Raw genomic sequence first — 23214 nt, forward strand, 5'->3', positions numbered from 1 at the left:
CTGGTTCTTGTGACAGTGAGCAAAGAATTGCAAACACCAATGTAAGCTTAAAGCAAGGTTGATTGAAATTTGCAGTAATACTCTCTCAGAGGGTGTGCAGGCTGATTTCTGTGAAGTGATGTCAGTACCTGGTTACAGAGTTCAAGGTGCTTCTGTGGGGTGTGTGAGGAGGAGCTGAGGTTTGGGCTGTGTCTGAGTGACAGAGTGATGTCATTTGATTGGCAGTTTATGATGATATAGCTAAAATTAAACTGTGCATATTTTTACCCATACTTCATTAAGAAAAGCCCAGTGCGGGGGGACCACATGTAAACGTTATTACAGTTTTAGGTTACTGGGCATATGCTGCTTTAGGGCAATTTCCACCTATGCCCTGGTTTCCCCTTCCACAGGACATGCTGGCCACAGGTTTTACTTCAAACTCTGGCCCTCACGGTGGAGTTAGGGCAGAGTGTTGTATGTGTGTGTGGTTTGTGCATAGTGTGTGTCTATGTGGAGTGTTGTATCTGTGTGTGTCTATGTGTAGTGTATCTCTGTGTGTGTCCATATGGAGTGTTGTGTGTACCTGTGTATCTGTGTGTGTGCCTATGTGGAGTGTTGTGTGTCTATGTGTACTATGTGTGTGTATCTGTGTGTGTGTCCATATGGAGTGTTGTGTGTACCTGTGTATCTGTGTGTGTGCCTATGTGGTGTTGTGTCTGTGTGTACTGTGTGTGTGTATCTGTGTGTGTCCATATGGAGTGTTGTGTGTACCTGTGTATCTGTGTGTGTGCCTATGTGGAGTGTTGTGTGTCTATGTGTACTCTGTGTGTGTATCTGTGTGTGTGTCCACATGGAGTGTTGTATCTGTGTGTGTGTCCACATGGAGTGTTGTGTGTATCTGTGTGTGTGTGCCCGCGCATGCAAGGGTTTCTCGGGCAGGGCCTGGGAGGCGCGTCCCAGGCTTGGCGCGCATCTGCCCCGGGGTCCCCACGTGGCCCGGCCCTATCACGGCCTAGAAATGCCCCAGCACCTCCCGCGCGGGCGGGACATCGGAATTTCCCAAACTTCAAGCCGGGCGCCGTCCCCTGTGCGAAACCCCCGCTCCCTGCGAGTGGAAGCCGCCGCCTCGCCCGCGGTGGGTGCCCCGGGACCCCTGCCGCCCCCGCCCCGCCTCTCCCGCAGGCGCGCGCTTCCCCAGCACCGAGGCTCCCTGCACCCGGGCGGTGCTCAGCACGAAGCCCGACCGCCCCAGACCTCTCAGGCCCTACGCCGTGGCGGTGTCCCGTGCCAGGGCGACCTCCCCGAGGTCCCCCACAGAGTCTTGGGAGAGGACCCCCGGGTTTGCCCTGGGGCAGGAGCCTGGGGGAGGGGCGGGCCCGAGGCGGAGGTGGGGGGCGGGGTGTCTCAGGCCCCGCCCCCTCCCGTCTCCGCCCCGCCCCAGCCCCGCCCTCTCGTGTCTCCGCCCCGCCCCCTCCTGGCCCCGCCCCGCGCCCCTCCCTGGGCCCTTTTCCGTCCTGGGTCCGCTGGCTGCCGCCGCTGCGGACCGGAGCCCTCCCCGCGGTCCCTGCGCCCCTCGCGCTCCCGGGGCGGGCACGGAGCTCTCGGCAGCCGCGTCCCCGCCCTCCCCGCCGGCTCCAGAGCGAGGGCTGCTGCGGGCCGCGGGCACCGGGCTTGGCCCGGAACCTCAGAGGCGGCCGGGGCCGAGAGGGAGGGAAACCCGGGAACGGGCGGCCGTGCGCTCTGCGGGGTCTGGGCTCGGCCGCGCCCTCGGGCCTCCTTCCCCGACGCGGGGTCGCACCCGGACCCGGAGCGGCCCCCGTGGTTCCGCCTGGTCCAGAACGCTGGGCCCCCTTCTGTCTCCCCCGCCTTCCTACCAGTGCGGGAAGCGGAACGAGGACTTTTCGAGAAGACCGGTGGCTGCGCTTCCCACCGGGCAGGTTGGACCTGAAGACTCGTCGGTCCCCAGAGAACGCGCGGCACCGTGACCGACACGCTGCTGTCCCGCCTTAGAAGGCGGCCCGGCCCGCGCGGGACCCGCAACCTGGGGACCTTCCCCGCGCGCCGGAGGGGTCTGGGTGGAGCGGGAAAATTACAAATAAAAAAAGAAAAGGCGAGAAAGGAAGAAGTCCGCTGGAGAACTCCGTGCGAAGGCCCCGCTCCCACACGTCCCCGGCCTCAAGGGGAGACGAGGAAGACAGCGGCCCAGCCTGGGCCTTGGAGTATCGTGACCCATTAAAGAACTAAACGTGGTGTTACAAATAGGTGGACCAGACACCATCAGAATTGTTTGTTTTTAGATGGAGGCTCACTCTGTGGCCAGCCTGGAATGCAGTGGCGCGATCGGGGCTCACTGCAACCTCCACCTCCCGGGTTCAAGCGATTCTCCTGCCTCAGCCTCCTGCAGCCTCCTGTGTAGCTGGGAACAGGCACGTGCCACCACGCCTACCTACTGTTTGTATTTTTAGCAGAGACGGGGTTTCATCATGTTGGCCAGGCGGGTCTCAAACTCCTGACCTCAGGTGATCCACCCGCCACAGCCTCCCAAAGTGCTGGAATTAAAGGTGTGAGCCACTGCACCCTACCACACCGTCAGGATTGAGGAGGCAGATATGAGAAACATCTTAGGAATAAAAAAGAATAAATGAATTTGAAAACAATGAATAGGCTAAGCAGCAAATTAGATGCAAATACATATAAAATTAGTGAACTGGAAGATATATTTGAAGAAGTCACCCAGAATGCAACACAGACAAAGGGTGAAAAACAAGTTTTCTTTAGTGGTTGGCATTGTGATGGAGTAAAATGGCCCCACATGGCCTAACTGGGGCTCTGGGGGGGGGGGGGAAGTGTATTAAATGGGTCAAGGTAATAGGGAAGAGATGTGAATGGAAAGGTACCATTCCTCAGACTCTGAAGCTTCAGAGAATCTAAGCAGTGTGTTTGAAGAAAGCCACATCTGGATACATCTGTTGTACTGGAGATTCTCAAAGACAAAGAGATTATAAAAGCACCTGGAGAGAAGAATGAGTAGCTGTTAAACAGCACTGAAACCAACACCTAAACAGCAATAGGGGAAACCGTGAGAAGCAGTTTGATTCTCCTTATGAGAATCTAATAGCCTGATGATCTGAGATGGAACAGTTTTGTCCTGAAATCCTGAAACCATAGCCCCGTGCCACCCCTCATCTGTGGAAAAATTGTCTTCCATGAGACTGGTTCCTGGTGCCAAAAAGGTTGGGGACCATTGCTTCATAGCACCTAAAATTACATTATGTTTTTGTTGACAGAGTTTTCTAGAGGGATCTGCAAGAAACTGTTACTATTTATTGCATGGGGAGGGAAGCTTGGGGTGATTAGAATTCTTTATTTCTCCTGTGTTGATTGCACTTTCTACATTGTATGTATGTACCTTTAATATTTTATAAATATGTGTTTTTCAGAAGAGACATGCTGACATAGGACACATAGGAAGATTTAAAATAAAGTGAAAGAAAATATATATTAAACCAATATTACCCATTAGAAAGGTGCTGAATTGCTATGACTGTCCCATGAAATAGACTTAAAAGCAAAAAGCATCGTGAACGTTAAAGATGTTAAGAGGAAAAAAAAAAAACTCATTCATTTTTCTTAAAAAAAAAAAAAAAAAAAAAAAGATGTTAAGAGGAATGACTCACCAGCAGGACAAAAACTGTGATGGACAAAAACTGTGGACATGAGGAATGACTGTGATGAATCCATATGCACCTAAGAACATGGCCTCCAAACACAGAAAGCAAACACTAATGGAACTGTGAGTCCACAAGAAGTTGTGTATATCTATTTCACTGACAAGACAATAACAACAAAAATTAGGATACCAAAGAATGAGTTGAGTCTGTTTGTATTAATTTGAAAAGATCTCTTCAATGTATTATTTATTCAATATGCCAAGATGCAGAGCAGTATTGCATAGTGTAATCTCATTGATGTGTTAAAAGTATACATGTGCACAGGTGTGCACACAGGCATGCACGTGCACACACACACACACACATGCCATTTGGTTCTGCACATACATGTTCTGCAAGGTTCCAGTGGGGAATGGAACCAGAGTTTGTAGGGATGGGGAAACAGAAACTTGTATCTCAAATTTTACTTCCCTTATGTTTAAATTTTGTCATGCACATGTATTCGTATTATACCATTTTTTTAAAAAAAAAAAAAAAGGAAAAGAAAAAGTCAGTTTAAAAAATCTGAGTAACTGTCCCTGCAAAAGGCATCCAGCTGGTTTCCCAAGTGCTGTCAAGTCAAATTGGTGACAGAAATAATCGCCACAGTCTATTTTCAATGGAGAGAAGGAACACAGTTTTTGAACATTAGTCTATTTACTTTGAAAACTGAAATGTGTATCAAGATATGACAAACCTTACAGTGGGGAGAAGTTTGTGCGAATTCTCTACCATTTCCATTTAAAAACTTCTTTATCTCTAATTTTCACAGCCTGGTCTTACCTTTCCAAGTTTGGTGGTGTGAGTTAAGATAAAGGGATCCTTAGACCCTATTGTTGTCAGTGGAACTGGTGCACACCACCCCTGCTTGCAGTGAGTCACACAGAGTTTCCCCACTGCAGGGTACAGAGACTCACGCCATTTTGGTTTTGGAAAGGAGGCACCTGCCCTTGTTACCAGGTACTTTCTCTGAGGGCCACGACTCCCTCCCCAGAGCCGCGCCCACCATACTCTCCAGAAAAATACCAGGGGTTTACCAAAGACCGTGCAGAGTCAGAAGCCTTGGTAACCTCACGTCTGTGTGGAGTACCCAGGAGGTCCTCAGGGCCCCTCCTGCTTGCTCTGTACAAGGTCACGGTCCTTCCCAGGGGCTCCTGCTGTCCCTAACCACATAACGCTGACCCCTAAAGCAGCTGAGGGACTTGCTCAGTTAAAAAGGCTGGGCTGGGCCAGGTGCAGTGGCTCACACCTGTAATCCCAGCACTTTGGGAGGCCGAGGCGGGTGAATCACGAGGTCAGGAGATCAAGACCACGGGGAAACCCCGTCTCTACTAAAAATACAAAAAATTAGCTGGGCGCAGTGGCGGGCGCATGTAGTCCTGGCTACTCGGGAGGCTGAGGCAGGAGAATGGCATGAACCCGGGAGGCGGAGCTTGCAGTGAGCTGAGATCCGGCCACTGCACCCCAGCCTGGGCGACAGAGCGAGACTCCGTCTCAAAAAAAAAAAAAAAAAAGGCTGGGCTGGGCAGACGGTCCTCTTCCAAGGCGGCCTCCTTTTCACTTGCTTGTCTGATGTACCCCCCACCCTGGGCTCCCTCTCCCCACATGGAAGCCCACCCCCCAGGCCTCTCCATGAGCCTGGGCTCCACCCAGCACGGGTTCTCGGGTAGATGGACTTCCTGTGTGGCAGGAGCTTCTAGACAGCAGGAAGGGGTGGCCATAAGCCAGTTCCCAAGGACAGGCGGCTCTGCTGTGTGCTGCCCATCAGCCCGGCCGTGGGGCGCACTGGACTCGGGGCCCCTTTATGGGATGAGGGCTGTGGCAGCTGTCTCTGGGGAACATACTGGCCACAGTGAATCACGTGCTGGCATGTAGGGTGCACTCACCTTGCTCAAAGCCCCAGTGACACATCCCAGAATATCGCTCCAAGTACATGATCTCATCATCCATATGGGGTCCAGGTGAGGCTGAGGCTTCACAGGTGTGGATCCCCTCAGTCTACAACGGGACATAATAGCTACAAATAGCACTCCCTACTCCAAAGAGAGGCACAGGTGCTAGTGGCCGCTGGCCCACAGCAATTCTGAAATCCGTCTGGGTGCAGGCCACCAGTGATAGCACCAGAGACCCGGTCAGTGGCTTTGCTGTGCCAGACGGTGCAGGTCCAACGCCCACCTCACGTTGACCCTCCTCACCCAAGGCCTTCTCTGAGCCCACGTTCAAATCCAAGCAGGCATCTGACGAGGGAGGTTAGAATTCGTCACTGCCTTCCCTTCACAAGTCTGCTACAGTTCACACCTGGCTTCGCACTCACTGAATGGCGTGGCGCATGGGCCTGTCTCCCACAGAGATTCTCCTGGGACTGCGGCGTCACCTCCTACTTGCTCGTCCCCACCCTCCCAGTGCTGCCGGGCCTCCTGCCCCGTCCTTGCCATCTGGGATTTGTCCCCTGCCAGATGTGTACTCCCAGGGTGGCATCCTGCCCTTCTCCTGCAGTCACAGCTGCAGGGTGGCAAAAGCACCTGGAATGGGGTGGAGCCTGTGGTCCCAGCTGCAGGGTGGTGAAAGCACCTGGAATGGGGTGGAGCCTGCGGTCCTTGCTGTAGGGCGGTGAAAGCACCTGGAATGGGGTGGAGCCTGTGGTTCCAGCTGCAGGGTGGCGAAAGCACCTGGAATGGGGTGGAGCCTGTTGTCCCAGCTGCAGGGTGGCAAAAGCACCTGGAATGGGGTGGAGCCTGCGGTCCCAGCTACAGGGTGGTGAAAGCACCTGGAATGGGGTGGAGCCTGCGGTCCTTGCTGTAGGGCGATGAAAGCACCTGGAATGGGGTGGAGACCATGACCAGCTCCTCCTGCACCCTGTGGGGAGTCTGGCAGGGATGTGACTGCCATCCAGAAAGCCTTGGACCTGTGTGGCCCTGAGACTGGTTCTTACCAGCAGCACTTGGCAGGAGAGACGCAGTCCACGCCACTTTTAGAGGCTTTTAGAGGCAGCTGTGTCTCCATCAGGCTCAGGAGATGGTGGGGCTCAGCCACCAGGTAGGCAGGGACCCCATCTGGGACCACAGGGGTGGAGAACACTGTTATGCGTGAATCGTTTTGTACCTTGGGGCCTGTTTTTCACACACCCAGCCTGCCCTGGCAGCACAGAGGACCTCCGAGAATGTGTGTGGAACGAATGAGTGAATGTGGAATCTGGTGGCTGGCATTGGGCACGTGTCTGCTGCAGCTGAAGCCCAGCCTCACATTCCAACTGCCCCCCCAATGGCCAGATGCCCAACAAGGAAGGTGCAGCTGGCACCAGAGGTCTTGGGCCCATGCAGGAACCTGAAGAAAGTTCTGGAACAGGGCTGCTGGCTTTGCATGCCATCAAACCCACCGTTCATGCACCTCGACTCTCCATTCAGTACTGGTACCTTCAGGCAGAACCTTGCAGTGTGCAGGGCTTCCACTGTCCCTGCCACCAGGAAGCTCTCCTTGGCTCACATTGAAATGAAGCCGTGGCCAGAGTTTACACAAGTGGCCAAAGGCCAAGTGGCTGAAGCTGCCCACTGGGAAGGATGTCAGAGGCAAGGGCACCCGCATCCCAGGGGCTCCACATCCCAGAGTCACCAACATCCCAGAGGCATCTGCATCCCAGGGTTGTCCACATTCCAGGGGCACCCACATCCCAGGGTTACAGACATCCCAGGGGCACCCGCATCCCAGGGGCACCCACATCCCAGGGGCACCCACATCCCAGGGCGCCAGCATCCCAGGGGCACCCGCATCCCAGGGGCACCCGCATCCCAGGGGCACCTGCATCCCAGGGGTGCCGTGCACAAGAGGTGACCCTCCCCTCCCCCAGGAGCACTCCTCTCCAGGAGCTGCAGGCCAGGGTGGAGAGAACCCCATCTGGATTGGGAGTGTCAGGGCAGGGAGGGCCCCGGGCTAGGAATGCACACTGTGGCAGCGGGAGCCCTGACTCCCTGATTCGAGTGGAGTTTGGCAGAGACACCCTGAAGACGCAGCACTTGGGCGCAGAGCTCCAGGCTGAGTGGGAGGGACGTGGGTGCAGGGTGGTGAATGGATGTCCAGCCAGCGCCAGGGAAAAGTCCCATCAAAGTGACAGACTCTTCGTAGAAACTGGCTCAGGGCCAGCTCCAGTCGAAGGACAAACAAGAGGTGAGTCCCAGGCTGCCAAGGCAGGCGGGTCTGATGCAGGGCTCGTGGGTGTCTGGCGTCCAGGCACTCGGGCCAGAACCTGCAGCAGGTTCAGAGACAGCTGCGCCACGCCCTCACATCTCCACCAGGAAATCGATTTTGGAGCTCAGAAAGAAGTGGGCCTGGGACAGCCACCTACACAGGAGGCCCCGTGGCTGAGGACGGGCCAGAGTCACATGGGGAGGACACTCACCCACCTCTGCCTGCTGGCCTCGCTGCCTGCACTGGGGCGCATCTGGGTCCCAAGTGGAGACCACACCTGCCCCAGTACCCAGGCCCCTCCCAGGCTCCCTGAAGGGCAGTGAAGGCTCAGGAACTTTCCAGGCCACACCAAAGCTTCTTCCCCACTTTGGGTGTGAGGCCACACACCTTCCCCCAAAGCTGGTGCAGACATCGCAGTCACCACTCACATGACCCCGAGAGGCAGACTTGGTCACTGTCCCCGCTCACCTGACCCTGGGGAGTCCAAGCACATGCAAAACTCACCTTCAGCCTGGCTGTGCCCTAACTCCAGGTATCCAGGGTCATGTGGGCAGGATCTGAGCATCAATCAGCAACCCACCCACCTGCCCCGGGGCTGTGCACTGGCCAGCACTCGAGGCCCTTTCCTGAGCCGGGACGTACCCCACACAGCCCACCTGGGCCTCCTGAGCAGGTGGATTGTTCTCCCCCTCCACGGGGCTGTGCCCTGGCCAGCACTCCAGGCCCTTTCCTGAGCCGAGACGCACCCCACATAGCCCACCTGCGCCCCCTGAGCAGGTGGACAGTCCTGCCCCTCATGCCTGTCACCCTCCTGCCTGTCACCCTGAGAACTGGTTCTCACCACTGGAGTCGCCAAGCTCCTCCAGGTCCTTTAGGGGCCCCCAAGTCGCCACCTCCTTGGTAACCCCCAGTCTCCCCCAGGCCAGCTCAGGGCCCACAACATTGTTGTAATTACTTTTAAATCATAAGAAAAAAGAAATTTTAGGTCAAATAAAATGTTTTCATATATAATATTAGCACATTTGGGCTTCTTATCAACACAGATGTAAAATAGGATTTTTGATGTTTTGTGGAGGGAGGGCCCACGGAGGCAGAGTGCTTGCCCCACGGCATCTCATGTCCTGGCCACTGGGCCACGTGGCTTCCCAGCTGGGCAGGACCCTCACCCTCTAACTCCTGGGGCTCCCAGCCTTGGCAGGAGCTGAAACCTCATGGGTCCAATTGAGCCTCTGGATTCTTGTTGAACAGAGCTCAGGAAAGACTTTCTGATTCTGTGAAACCTTGCGGGTCTGGCACAGCTGCCCTCTTCTTCCTGCCGAAAAGTGCCAATCACTCCCTGGTGTGGTGGAGCTGCCAGCCAGCTGGGTGGCTTGTGGCCCAGAGCCAGCAGCACTAAGCAGAGCCCCCCACCCTGGGAGTGCCTGGGGGGCTAGTGGGGAGGGGTCCTCAAGCCCCTCCAAGGAGTGCCCAGGCAGTGCCATGTGGTCCAGAGAGATTTAACCCCTGCCCAGAAGCCATACGAGGCGGGCAACTGCTGCTTCCCACGGGGCGAGGGCCGCTCGCCCAGCCCACTGCAGCCACTGGCAGGAAGGCATGGGCTGCCCCGTGTCAGGGGAGGGATGGCGCATGGGCCCGGGTCGCTCTGACAGGTTCTCCTCACCGTGAGAAGGGATGGCATCGTGTGTTCAGAGGTGGGAATCAGTGTCAGGTGTTGCTGGGTGCCGTGGCACTTTCCTCTGCAGCCCGAGGCTGCCTGGGGAGAGGTGGGAACTGGCCTTTTGTCGCTCTCTGCAGCATTCCCTGCCACAGGCAGCTCCCCAGACGCCACCTCTTGTTCTGGGGCCCTGGCCCTGCCCCAGGGGGAACTCAAGGGTTGTCTCACCCCTAAAATCAACCTGTAGGTCAATGGCCCCGAAGACCCATGGAAACCAGGAGCCTACCTCAGGCAGCTTCGGCCTCATTTTGGAGGTTCCAGCTGAGCTGAGCCAGCAACTGGACAAGCCCACAGGCCCCGCAGTGTCCTTCCCAGGTGGTTCCAGGGCCTCCACAAGCTGCGTGGGGTGGGGAGCACGCCTTTCCCTGGCAGAGGCCGGGCGCTGGGTGGGGCGGAAGGACAGCCAGGGTCTCTGATGAAGGAGAGAAGACTTTTATTGTCAATGAGAAGAAGACGGAAACAAGGGACAAAAAAGATGTTATTGGTGAAAGCTTGGGGGATTCAGCCAACTTCTATTTCTAACACGTGAAGGACGAGAAAAGGCTTAATCAGCTAATGGAATACAGGTTGGGCCACTAACGCGGTGTGAGGGGCCAGGGAGACGGCGTCCGTGTTCGAAATGTAAATCAGCTGTGAAGGCGCCAGTCCACCAGGGAGAAACCAAGCCGTGACGCCAGAGTTGCTCACAGCGCCAGCCCTGCAGGCAGGGGAATGAGCTGGGCCAGGGCGCCATGTGAGGGGGCAAGGGGGGCCAGGGCGCCATGTGAGGGGGCAAGGGGGGCCAGGGCGCCATGTGAGGGGGCAAGGGGGGCCAGGGCGCCATGTGAGGGGGCAAGGGGGGCCAGGGCGCCATGTGAGGGGGCAAGGGGGGCCAGGGCAGAGAGTTTAGTCCCAGGGTCCTCCTGCATCTGCAGCTCACGCAGCTGTAGACAAGGGCAGGATGAGTGGGGGCGCCAGGCGGGGGCCTCCAGGAGGCACTGAGAGAAGGCCCAGGGGGCCAGAGTGGAGCCTGTGAGGTCCTCCTCGGGATGGATGCTCCAAAGGCCAAGGCTGTTGGCGGCAGTTTCACTGATGTCCGCCCAAGGCTGTTGGCGGCAGTTTCACTGATGTCCGCCCAAGGCTGGCGCTGTCCAGCTGCGCATTCAAAGCCCCCTCAGCAGCGAGAAGGCCACTATCCCCACGGCAGGAACAGAAACCCACCTGGACCACTATCCCCACGGCAGGAACAGAAACCCAGCTGCAGGGAGGGAAGCCAAGAATCCCCAGGGCATGCCCAGCAGCGGGTGGGGAGCTGGTGGGAAAGGGGCTTCGTGGGGAAACAGCCTGGCCTGCTCTGGGTCTGGGTGGTGGGTGCACCTGTGCATGAAGTTATCAGAACCCAGAAATAGACACCTGGTTTGTGCATTTTAGTAGAAGCTAATTAACCTCAACAACCCACAGGTACATAAAATTCTCGGAACCAGACTGCCAACCTGTTGTCTCTGGAGGCAAATCCAGGAGCCCCCCGGGCACTGCTGACTCACCGCGCCCCACCGGAGGGCACAGGTGAGCTCCTGTGCCCAGGTGAGTGGATGTGGGACGTACTCGTCCAGCAACGGCGGCGACTGCCCCTCTGCAGTGCTGGGGTTGTTACTGTGCATGTCTGCAGGGGGCCAGCCCGGACACAGGGCAGGGCCTCGCCCACCCACCTGGGGGGTGCTGCTTTAGGGAGCAGGTCACACTTTGGGGGCCACCTGGCGAATGCTAGGGTTCTTGGTTCCCTAAGGAGATGGGAGGGGCCCAGTGGTGCATGCTGTACGCTGTTTCGTGGGGCTAGGTCATCCTCAGAAGTGCTTACGGCCACGTAGGTGTTCTCCGCAGAGTCCACCAACCTGTACAAACTCAGAGGGGTTTTAAATTATTCTTTTTTTTTTTTTTTTTTTTTTTGAGATGGAGTCTTGCTCTGTCGCCCAGGCTGGAGTGCAGTGGTGCAATCTCGGCTCACTGCAAGCTCCGCCTCCCAGGTTCACGCCATTCTCCTGCCTCAGCCTCCAGAGTAGCTGGGACTACAGGCGCCCGCCACCTTGCCCGGCTAGTTTTTTGTATTTTTTAGTAGAGACGGGGTTTCACCGTGTTAGCCAGGATGGTCTCGATCTCCTGACCTCGTGATCTGCCTGTCTCGGCCTCCCAAAGTGCTGGGATTACGGGCTTGAGCCACCACGCCCGGCCTTAAATTATTCTTACAATTTTTTTTTTTTTTTTTTTTTTTTTTTTTTTTTTTTTTTTTTTTTTTGAGACGGAGTCTCGCTCTGTCGCCCAGGCTGGAGTGCAGTGGCCGGATCTCAGCTCACTGCAAGCTCCGCCTCCCGGGTTCACGCCATTCTCCTGCCTCAGCCTCCCGAGTAGCTGGGACTACAGGCGCCCGCCACCGTGCCCGGCTAGTTTTTTGTATTTTTTAGTAGAGACGGGGTTTCACCGTGTTAGCCAGGATGGTCTCGATCTCCTGACCTCGTGATCCACCCGTCTCGGCCTCCCAAAGTGCTGGGATTACAGGCTTGAGCCACCGCGCCCGGCCTATTCTTACAATTTTTAATGAGGTAGGAACTAAAACAGAAAAACTTGAACCACCAACCACCAGAAAATGCCCATCACTGGAGGCAGGAGCTGGGCTGACTCCTCCTCATCCTGTGGGCATCAAGTGGCCGGGCCCACCGTCCAGCCAGGCGCTCCAGGGGAGACCAGCAGGGAGACGGCCGCTGCTGTGGGGTGGGGGCTGTGTGGGAGACACACCTGTCATTGCCGGGGCAGGGCCTCCACGCCCTCCCCACCAGCCCTGTGGCCCTGTGACCCTCCGAACAGTGCCCGCTGCCTCTGCCTGGGGGTGGGGTCCGCGTCGGTGTTCTCTGCCCCTGGATGGGGGGCAATGCCCGATTCTTGGCTGCTCGCTGAAGTGGGGGTGGGGCTGGGCGCCTGCGCACTCCCGGGGCGCGCAGAGGTCAGGGAGGTCCTCCGCAGACTCCCAGCCCGCACAGCTGCAGCCGGCTGGCCACCCACAGCTCCGGGCCCGAGAACGGTGCCAAGTCCTCCTCAGGTCCTGGTCCCCATAAGAAGCACTGGGCAGTTAGTGGATTTCCCCTACTCTAGGGGAAAAAGGATGGAATCTAAAACGTGGGACTGTTCACGGCTCTCTCAGGAGGGCACAGCAGGGAATCAGCAGCTTTCCCCCAAGATCAGTTTAACGTTGTGAAAAAGAAGCACGCGGGTCGCTCCTGCAGCCTTGAAACGTGATGTCCCGCAGGCCCCGGGGCTCACTGAGGTCAGAACCACCTGACAGAGCCGACCCCTCCCCACACATGGGCAGCCCAGGGGACTTGAGAGCCTGGCTGGGTGTGGGGCAGGCTGCTCAGGGCAGGAAGTGAGGAAGTGAGGCCCAGGGCACAGCCCTGGGACAAAAGAGTGTGGACGGGGAGGAGGGTGGCCGGAACGCCCACTGCCTCTTTGGCTTCGCTGTCCTGCCAGGGTGCAGGTGTGGGACGTCTCTCCCAGGTGGTCGGCGTCGCCGCCAGTCTGGCCTGTTAGCTCAGGCGGCTCTGCAGGGGGAGATGCAGCCAGTGAGGAGAGCCCGGCAGAGCCGGAGAAACTGAAACGCAGGGTGTGCAGCCGCTGCTGGCCTTTACATCTGTGGGAACAAGCAAAACGGAAAAATACTGAGAGGCCGAGAATAAACCACCATGAGGCCATTCGAAGGCCCCTCAGCCCAGCAGGTGGAAGGTGGTCCCACCTAAAACTTCTGGGCTGTGACAAACAGAATGGGCGAGGGCTGGAAGCCTCAGCATCTACTACGATGAGGCAAAAAGCCACGAAAAGAGGAGAGTGGGATAAGAAGCAAGGGCTACAGCTGAGTTCCAGAGAAATGCGGGTCACAAGGCCAGGAGGCCCTTCCTGGGAGCCAGTCACAGACCAGACACGGCTGCAAAGCGGACCTGACCCGGAGGCCGAGGCAGAGAGGTCGTGCTGCACGAATGGAGAGTGAAAGCAGCCAACATCCTCGGAGGAGACAGAGTCCCACTCAAGTAAGGGCTCTCGACATTTTTGGGGAATAAACAAAAACATTTGAATGGAAAGAAAAATAACTGAAAACATAAGTGGAAATGTTTTCCTCTGGCCTCAGAAGGATCTGTTGACGCAGATGGGGACGTGCACTGTGTTGCTTTAAGGAGTCAAAGCAAAGAAACACAGACACATGCTGAGAATGAATCTGAATCACACGAATTTTGGAAACATCCTACGTGTGTCTAATGAAGAAAAAAAACCACAGGGAAAAAGATAACCAAAAGAAACCAAAGCTGGCCTGTCCTCAATCTTCCACCCGCTACCCCACGCCAGGGTGTCTCTGTGTGGGAGAAAGAAGAGCAGGACCCAGGGAGGGGGGTGAAGCTTCCGCGTCTGTAAGCCTGTTTCCTCCTCTGCAAGATGGAGCTAATTACAGCTCCCGCCCAGAATGCTGTTGGGAAGACGAAGCAAGTTGCTGCCTGTGGAGACCTTGGCACTGCCCCAGGTAGGGTCAGGCACTGTATTATTATATCGTTATCATTGGCATGTATGAGCCCACAGAAAGACAACTCGAGCAACCCGAGAGCTTGATGGCCTCTCTAGTACTAAGAATGTGCCATTTAGTGCTGGCATCAGATGGGGACTTTTATGTTTCAAGAATGCCCAACTCAAACCAGCTTAAACACGCATTTGTTGATTAATATTGACTCTTATAACTAGAAAGTCCAGAGAAGAGCAGGCTTCGGGTACAATGTGATCAGGGTTCCGGTAACATTTATCTGCAAATCTCTGCTATGCTGTGCTCCACCCATCTGTCTCTGTCTTACCCTCAGGGATGCTTCCCTCCTGGTATCAAAGTAACCGTAGTAGCCGGGCACAGTGGCTCATGCCTGTAATCCCAGCACTTTGGGAGGCTGAGGCAAGCAGATCACTTGAGGTCAGCTGGCCAGCATGGTACAACCCTGTCTCTACTAAAAATGTGAAACTTAGCTGGGTGTGGTGGTGTGTGCCTTTAATCCCAGCTACTGGGGAGGCTGAGACAGGAGAATCACTTGAATCTGGGAGGTGGAGGTTGCAGTGAGCCAAGATCGTGCCACGGCACTCCAGCCTGGGCAAAAGGGTGAGACTCTGTATAAAAACAAAAACACACAAAAAAGCAGCACACACACAAAAAAACTGCAGTAGTTCCAGGCTTCACACCCACACCCCACACCAGGGACAGCACGAGCTTCTGTCCTATACTTCCAAATAAAGATCAGGAACTGCCCTGATGGTTGAAGGGCCATCCGCCGGAAGCTGGGATCTGTGCGGAGGCTGTGCTGACTGGCTCAGAGCATCAGGGCACCCCTCCAGCAGGGGAGTGTGCGCGACCAGCACTAATGGGGAAGTCACTGAACCCTGAGGATAGGCAGTTGGCCTGCAAACCCAGACTCCATGCAGCCCCTTCTCCCTGGTAAGAACCAGACATCGGGCTGGCCACAGCCGTGGCGACTTCAGAGCTGAGCCAGGGCCTTGCCTCCTCCAGCACCCCACGCCAGTTTCTGTCCTTTCCAGAGTGTTGAGTCATCCTCCAACGCATCTCTCCTCTCAGGGTTCAAGTCTCCTCACTCCTCTTACAGCAGCCCCTGGGGCTGCTCTGTCTGCATGTACCTAATAGCTGGCCTTTGACTTGCACAGCTGGACAGTTCATGCTGGAACAAACTTTTACCTGTTCTCCCTGGAAGGAAAGCTGCAGGGACCCACACGAGACCTGCAGCCTTGCTGGTGTCCTCTGCAGGTGCTTCTTTCTTTCACACGATAGAAAATGGTCTCTTTTTCGTGAACTTTGTAGAAACATTGAATCAGTCCGAAGAGCCCCAGGATGGTAGATGGGAAGGGGACACTTCGACCGTAGGGTGCAGGAGGCTGGGGCCCAGAGAGAGTAAATCACGCTCTCAGGGTCACAGGTAGCCGCGGTTCATAGAACCGGATCTCATCCAAAACAATAGCCCATTAACAGACCTTTGAGTAAAGAACGATTTCATGAATCACGATGCACCGGCACACTCTGTCTTTTCTAATTGGAGTGAGGAGGGAAGCGTGTGCTGTTAAAGACGGCGTCCGTCTGGAAACGCCGCACATTCGTTTTGACAGGAACAGGGCAGGCAAAACAATCTGATTAGTGACCCTCCGGGAGCTGCGATCCGATTAGGCCTCCCAGGCGCCTGTGCTGGCTGCCCCTGGGCGGAGGTGGCTGGAGACAGCAGAGCGGGCGGAATCAGGTCTGGTTTATGTTGAAGACTAAGATGCATCTCTGGGGACGCTTGCCAGTTTCTTCTTGGCCTTGGCAGCTTTGTTAACCTGGCAACTGGAGCAAGAGAGAGGCCCATTTGAAAAATTAAAGATGTGACAAAGGAAAAAAAAAGTCTCTGGAAATTTCCATCTGAGTTCTGGAGACCAAATCTGTTTCCCCCCATCAGGACAGCAACTGGGGCTGCTATCTTCCTGCCAAGAAGCTCAGCGGGGCACGTTTCCACTCAGCCTGCTGAGGAGAAGTCAGCTATTAGCAGTGTTATTTTTTAAACATGAGACGCGTTCTAAGAGAATTCGGAAGACATATTTGTCTTAAAAATTATGACTCATTCGATGCAAGCTGTTTGTTTAACAAGATTGGGTGAAATGAAATCCGCTCCGATGACAGGGCTTCTGTTGGAGTGTGCCACTAGACGGTCTGTGTTTACAGACTTGAGAGTTAATCATTTTAATCTCAGAAAGAACTCACAGACTTCCAGGGTGAATGCTAAAGGCAGTGCTGTGGTCCCCCTGTAACACCAACAATCCTCAGGCTTTACTCCAAAACCCACATTTCCAACTCTGGGGTTCCTATGTGCTTCCCCCACCCTGGCTTTGCTTTATTGGGAACACAATTGCACACGTTTAAAGTGTACAATATGATATGTAGGCACTTGTGAAACTCTCACAAATCTAGATCATGAACATATTCACCCCAAAATATCTTCCTCCCCCTTGGATTCTCTTATACTGCTCCCTTGTCCCCAGGCAGCTGTCGGTCTGTTTCCAGAGCTACCAACAGATCCCCACCTTCTAGAGTTGTATAGAAATGGACTCAGGGGGCCGGGCATGGTGGCTCATGCCTGTCATCCCAGCACTTTGGGAGGCTGAGGCTGGCGGATCACCTGAGGTAGGGAGTTCGAGACCAGCCTGGCCAACATGGTGAAACCGTGTCTCTACTAAAAATACAAAAATTACCCGAGCGTGGTGGTACACATCTGTAGCCCCAACTAGTGGGGAGACTGACACAGGAGAATTGCTTGAACCAGGGAGGTGGAGGTTGCAGTGAGCCGAGATCATGCCATCACACTCCAGACTGGGCAACACAGCAAGACTCCATCTCAAAAAAAAAAAAAAAGGACTCAGGCAGCACACACTGTTGTTAGACTGGCCTTAGTCACGAGTACAATCGCTTTGACATTCATTCACGGCATTGTGTGAGCCGGTCACTCCTTCACCGAGTCATGTGGATTGGTCATTTACTTTTTTTTTTTTTTTTTGGAGATGGAGTCTCACTCTGTTGTCCAGGCTGGAGTGCAGTGGATGCTATCTTGGCTCACTGCAAACTCCACCTTCCAGGTTCAGGTTCAAGCAATTCTCCCATCTCAGCCACCTGAGTAGCTGGGATTACAGGCATGTGCCACCACGCCGAACTAATTTTGTATTTTTAGTAGAGACGGGGGTCTCTCCATGTTGGTCAGGCTGGTCTTGAACTCCTGACTTCAGGTGATCTGCCCACCTCAGCCTCCCAAAGTGCTGGGATTACAGGCGTGAGTCACCGAGCCTGGCTGGCAGTGTATCTCTTGAGGAGCGTCCGCACCACTTTCTAAAGCAGTTGTGCTCTCACATTCCCGCCACAGTGCACGGGTGTTCCAGCTGCTTCCCCTCCTCCATAGTACCTGGTATATGCAATCGTATGCATTTCAGCCCTTCTAGCCATGGGTGGTGCTGTCTTACCGGGTTTTAATTTCCGCTTCCCTCATGAATAATGGCACTCTTTCATGTGCTTATTTGCCACAACTAAACTGTTTATCATTTTTTCTAGTGTAGTTTTTTTCTTTTATTTATTTTTAAATCCTTTTGTTTGTTTGTTTGAGATGGAGTCTCTGTCATCCAGGCTGGAGTGGCACAATCCCAGCTCACGGCAACCTCCGCCTCCCTGGTTCAAGCGATTCTCCTGCCTCAGCCTCTCAAGTAGCTGGGATACAAGTACCCGTCACCATGCCTGGCTAATTTTTGTATTTTTAGTAGAGATGGGGCTTCTCCATGTTGGCCAGGCTGGTCTTGAACTCCCAACCTCAGGTGATCCACCCACCTCAGCCTCCCAAAGCACTAGGATTACAGGCATGAGCCACCTTAAAGTACTTTTTGTAACAGATTCAGATTCACAGAAAAATTGTGAAGACAGTACAGAGAGTTCCCACATACCTGGTACCCCCACAGCTTCCCTCATTATAAACATCTTCTATTACTAGGATACATTTGTTACAATTCATGAACCAATATTGATACACTGTCGCTCTCCAAAGTCCCTACCTTATTCAGATTTTATGTTTTTCTCTAAGGCACCTTTTCTGTCCCAGGATCCTGTTCGGAATCCCATACTACATTTAGTCATCTTGTCCCCATAGACTTCTCTTGACTGTGACAGCTTCTCGAACTTTTCTTACTTTCGATGGTCTTGTGTTTTGAGGAGGACCGGGCAGATATTCTGCGTGTCTCTCAGTTGGGATCTGCTGGAGTCTGAGGTTTTCTCGTGATTAATCTGGGATTACGGGGTTTTGGAAGAAGACCATTGAGGTAACCTGCCATTTTCAGCCAATCATGTCAAGGATCCATATGACCAACATGATTGTCACCATTTATGAGGACTTTCATCACCTGGCTGAGACAGTTCACCCATGTCCTTGCTGACCGTGTCCTTTCCCCTTCCAGAACAATCCTCTTGGAGGGAAGTGGCTGTGCCCAGCCTGCATGCAAGGACTGGGGAATTACCCCCTTTTGAGGCAGAGTGTCTACGTAAATTATTTGTAATTCCTCCACACAGATTAGTCTCTTCTTCATTTCTTTGTGGTATATTATGGCATCCTTTGTTTAGATTGGCATGGATTTGTGGGTATTTACACTTGGGTCATGTTGCAATAACATTTCTTGATTTTGTTGCTCACACTGTTCCAGCATTGCCCGTTAGGAGCTGTTCCAGTCAACTCCTGTAGCCCTTTGACACGGCCCGTCAGTGTGAGGTTTGTTTTGGCATCTTACTACTACCTTTTACTAGAAGATGCTAGAGGTCTTACTAGAAGTCTCATCTTGTATATTACTGGCCCCAGCTCTGGAATCCAACAGTTCTCCAAGGAACCCTGGTTCCTTTCACTGAAGAAGGGTATTGAAAACCAAGATCTGAGCATGAGATGTGCTTATAGCTAGTGGGGTGTTGTTGCTGCTAAACCCTCTCAGCTCACAGAGAAGAAAATATATATGCAGGTGTTAACCCATGTGTATATGCATATCTAAAACACTTCTCCGGGTAACCATCGAAATCTATACTGGGCTAAACATCAGTTCATACCAATGTCTCCAACTCAAATCTAGCACCATGTGGATCATCCCAGCTGCCTCTTGCTTCTGTAACCTCCTAATAGTGAGAAACCTGTCTCCTACCATCTGCTATCCATGTATTTAATTGTTCAATTTCAGTATACATGTGCTGTGGTGTGAATGTGTTCCCCAAAAGTTCCTGTGTTGAAACTTGACCCCCAGTGAAGCAGTGTTGAGAGGCAGGACCTTTGAGAGTTGATTGGATTAATCAATTCATGGATGAATGGGTTATGCAGGGAGTGGGTTAGTTCTCACGAGAATGGGTCTGTTGGAGAAGCGAGTCTGGCCATCTCTTGTAAGCACCCTCACCATCTGATGCCCTGTGCCACCTGGGACTCTCCAGAGAGTCTCCACTAGCAAGAAGGCCCTGACCAGATGCAGCTCTCTGACGTTGGAACTCCCAACTTCCAGAATGGTAAGAAATAGATTTCTTTGAAAAGTACCTAGTCTTGGGTATTCAGTTATAGCAACAGAAAACGGACTAGGACAATATTATGGTGGTGTCGGAACTGTTAACTCACACCTCAGTGGGAGACAGCTTTGTCAGCTAGAGTCCAGTGCTTATGTACTGTTCCTTTGCCTGTAGTCTCACAGACTCCACTCATCCTGAATTAGGTCACTGCTTTCCCCCTACTCCCTTCAGTGAGGATGTTTCATGCATTTATAATACAGTTAGATGGTTTTGTCACATTCTGGATTCCATCCTGAGGTCCCTGAGCTTCCTAAATGATTTTTAAATTTGCATACGATGAGATGTATTCTTTGTACTATAAAGTTTCACAGGTTTTTGATAAGTTTGGAATATCACATATCCACCAATACACTATCATACAGAATACTTTAACTGCCCTAAATAATCTCCTGTGCTTTAGCTATTCAGTCCTCCAGCCCTTCCCACAAACTCTTCACCACTGATCGTTTTGCCAGCACAATGACTGTGCCTTCTCCAGAATGTCATGTCATTGGGGTTATATAGTGTGTAGTGTTTTCTGCCTGACTTCTTTCACTGTCTTATGCTTTTAAGATTTATCAAGGGCCGGGCGCGGTGGCTCAAGCCTGTAATCCCAGCACTTTGGGAGGCCGAGACGGGCGGATCACGAGGTCAGGAGATCAAGACCATCCTGGCTAACACAGTGAAACCCCGTCTCTACTAAAAACTACAAAAAACTAGCCGGGCGAGGTGGCGGGCGCCTGTAGTCCCAGCTACTCAGGAGGTTGAGGCAGGAGAATGGCGTGAACCCGGGAGGTGGAGCTTGCGGTGAGCTGAGATCCGGCCACTGCACTCCAGCCTGGGTGACAGAGCGAGACTTTGTGTCAAAAAAAAAAAAAAAAAAGATTTATCAGGAATGTGTTTCTGTATCTATTGAACATATGGTTTTTCTTTATGTTTATTGTGGTGAATTCCATTGATTGATTTTCCATTGCTAAACCAACCTTACATGCTTGGCATAAACACCAATAGGTCACAATGGAGTTTCTTTTTTATATGTTTTTGGGCATAATTTGCTAACATTTTAGTTGAGAATTTTTGTATCTACATTTAACCAAGGACAGAGCAGGATGAAATATTTAAAGTGTTGAAAAGGCCGGGCGTGGTGGCTCACACCCATAATCCCAGCACTTTGGGAGGCTGAGGTGGGCGGATCAGGAGGTCAGGAGATTGAGACCATCCTGGCTAACACGGTGAAACCCTGTCTCTACTAAAAATACAAAAAAATTGGCTGGGTGTGGTGGAGGGCGCCTGTAATCCTAGCTACTCAGGAGGCTGAGGCAGGAGAATGGTGTGAACCCAGGAGGCGGAGCTTGCAGTGAGCCGAGATGGTGCCACTGCACTCCAGCCTGGGTGACAGAGTGAGACTCCGTCTCAAAAAAAAAAAAGTGTTGAGAATCCCACCAACTTCGAGTTCTATATCCAGTAAAATTATTATTCAGTGTAAGGGAAAAATAAACATGTTCTCAGACAAATGAAAATGGAGAGAATCACCAGCAGACGTGCTCTGCCAGAAATAGTAGAAGTTCCTTAGGAAGAAGGAAATTATATAGCTCAGAAACTTGAATCTACATAAAGAAACTAAGTGTTTGAGAATGAATAAATATAAAATCCTCCCCCCCTTATTCTTAGTTTATCTAAAATACAGCTATTTATTAAAAGTAATAATAATGATATTGGGTGATTATAGCATATAGGAGATAAGTAAAACCAATGACAGCAATGTGGTAAGGGATGGGAGAGGATTGGGAATATTCTGTTACAGGATACTTGTACCTGGAGCAACATAGCGTTATTTGACGGTGGATTTAGATGAGTTATAAGTGTATATTGCAAACTCTAGGAAAACAACTTAAAATTTTTAATAAAAATTGATATGCAAAGAAAAGAAACATGTAAGATGGAATGTATATGGAACCATGTAAGATGCTCAGTTAAAACCAGAGAAAGCAGAAAAAGAATCTCAAATTGTGTTTTCATCTTCAACCAGTTTAAAATACTTTCTAATTTCCTTGTTCATCATTTCTTTGACTGGTGGGTTATTCAGATATCTGTTTTCAATTTCTAAATATTTGGAGATTATTGAGAAATCTTTGTATTATTAATACCTGATATATTTCCGATGGGTCAAAGAACATACCCTGGTGCAGTGAATCCTTCAAATTTATTGGAAATTTTTTTTTTTTTTGAGATGGAGTCTTGCTCTGTGGCCCAGGCTGGAGGGCAGTGGTACGATATTGGTTCACTGCAAGCTCCGCCTCCTGAATTCATGCCATTCTCCTGCCTCAGCCTCCTGAGTAGCTGGGACTACAGGCACCCGCCACCATGCCCCGGCTAAACTTTTTTGCTTTTTTTTTTTTTTTTTTTTTTTTTTTTTTTTTTTTTTTTTTTTTTTTTTTTTAGGAGAGATGGGGCTTCACCATGTTAGCCAGGATGGTCTCCATCTCCTGACCTTGTGATCCGCCTGCCTTAGCCTCCCAAAGTTCTGGGACTACAGGTGTGAGCCACCGCGCCCAGCTGGGAATTGTTTTGTGACCCAGAATACGGCCTATTTTGGTAAATTGTTGGTTACAGATGAGAAGAATGTGTATTCTCCTGTTGTTGGGTGACATGTTCGATAAATACTAATTTGGCTGATTGTATCCTTCAAGTCTTGTCTGCCTTTACTAAGTTGTCTGTCAATTTGTTCTGTCAGTTACTGAAATGGGGTTTTGAAATCTCTGACTATAATTGCTGGTTTGTCTGCTTCTCCTTATGTCCTAGCTGTTTCTCCTTCATGTATTTCGAAGCTTTATTATTAGGTGCGTACATGGTTAGGGTTGTTAAGATCTCTTGATGAATTGATCCCTTTGTTATTATAATCCTCTTTATTCCTTACAATGTTCCTTATCTGATACCTACTTTGATATTGTAATAGCCACTCCGGCCATCTTTTGTTTTTTTTTTTTTTTGAGACGGAGTCTCGCTCTGTAGCCCAGGCTGGAGTGCAGTGGCGCGATCTCGGCTCACTGCAAGCTCCGCCTCCCGGGTTCACGCCATTCTCCTGCCTCAGCCTCCCGAGTAGCTGGGACTACAGGCGCCCACAACCGCGCCCGGCTAATTTTTTGTATTTTTAGTAGAGACGGGGTTTCACCGTGGTCTCGATCTCCTGACCTTGTGATCCGCCCGCCTCGGCCTCCCAAAGTGCTGGGATTACAGGCGTGAGCCACCGCGCCCGGCAATCCGGCCATCTTTTGAATAGTGTAATGCTACATATTTTTCCATCCTTTGATTTTAAACCAATTTGTATATTTACATTTAAAGTGTTTTTCCCTGTCAGCAACATAAAGTTGAGTCTGGCTTTATCTAATCATATAATTTCTGCCCCATTTGAAATGTTCAGGCCATTAGAACATAATTGTGATTACGAATATGATTGGGTTTAAATCTATTATCTTACTATTCTTATATTTGTT

At 52.3% G+C, this 23214-nt stretch overlaps 1 long non-coding RNA gene across 1 annotated transcript; it reads right to left on the minus strand.

The window, feature by feature from the left end:
* Positions 1-525: 525 nt before the first annotated feature.
* LOC126951509 (uncharacterized) lies at positions 526-870 on the minus strand. Its single transcript, XR_007724497.1, has 2 exons — positions 754-870; positions 526-662 (listed from the first exon to the last, which is right to left on the minus strand). It is a non-coding gene; the product is annotated as an uncharacterized LOC126951509 (long non-coding RNA).
* Between the last annotated feature and the right edge of the window lie 22344 nt (positions 871-23214).

This window comes from Macaca thibetana, chromosome 3 (genome assembly GCF_024542745.1).
Source record: "Macaca thibetana thibetana isolate TM-01 chromosome 3, ASM2454274v1, whole genome shotgun sequence".
Lineage (NCBI taxonomy): Eukaryota > Metazoa > Chordata > Mammalia > Primates > Cercopithecidae > Macaca > Macaca thibetana.